Source organism: Amblyomma mixtum, chromosome 2, assembly GCF_055824585.1.
Source record: "Amblyomma mixtum isolate Tamu chromosome 2, ASM5582458v1, whole genome shotgun sequence".
NCBI lineage: Eukaryota > Metazoa > Arthropoda > Arachnida > Ixodida > Ixodidae > Amblyomma > Amblyomma mixtum.
Genome location: NC_143013.1, coordinates 305,711,238 through 305,712,007, shown reverse-complemented (window position 1 = coordinate 305,712,007; position 770 = coordinate 305,711,238).

Sequence of the window (770 nt, the reverse complement as noted above, 5' to 3'; positions counted from 1 at the left end):
TGTGTTTAGTGACATTGAGATGTTTGCATCGTAATTGCAACTGACTTTTGAATTTGCTTGTTTGTTTCTTTGTTTGTGTTTGTGAATTAGTGTTTTGTTTAATCGTATCTCCCCTTCCAATGTAATGCCACATGTCGCGCTGTGTGTAAACTAATAAATAAATAAACTAGAATTATTAAAGTTATTCCGCTGGATATGAACATTATATTTATGAACTATGCACTATTCATTCCAAATGAAACTTTATCTACTACTGTTGCTCTCCTTTTGTTTGTTATTTTATTGTAAAACTCCATTGTTATACCAGCGTAAGTTTTTTTTATCTTGGCATTTGCCTTTTTTATTAACTATAGCGTTGCTGGTGAGATAGCTACATAATTCTTCACTGAATTGCTATGTTTTATACGTAGTGCCTTCTTGCTTATTAATATAGGAGGTCCACTCTTTGACTACGGGACCTCCTGTATAGTTTTGTTCTTGTTGTGTTGTATCATAAATAACAATAACACCAGATTCTGATCAGCAAGGCGTATTGCTGTGCGCACGCGCTCACTTGGGCCCACATTGCTTTGGGGACCTACGAAGATTATAGATGTAGAAGGAGCATAAAATCCATCCCGATACTATTATTTCATACACACAGGTGCGCGGACTTTTGGAACTACCTATGTAGTGCACAATTTTGTCTTGATAGCGGGTTGTCTTAGAACATGACTTGCTTGTTGTTGTTTCACTGGTGTGTTTATTGTTGTCTGCGGTGCAATTGTCCG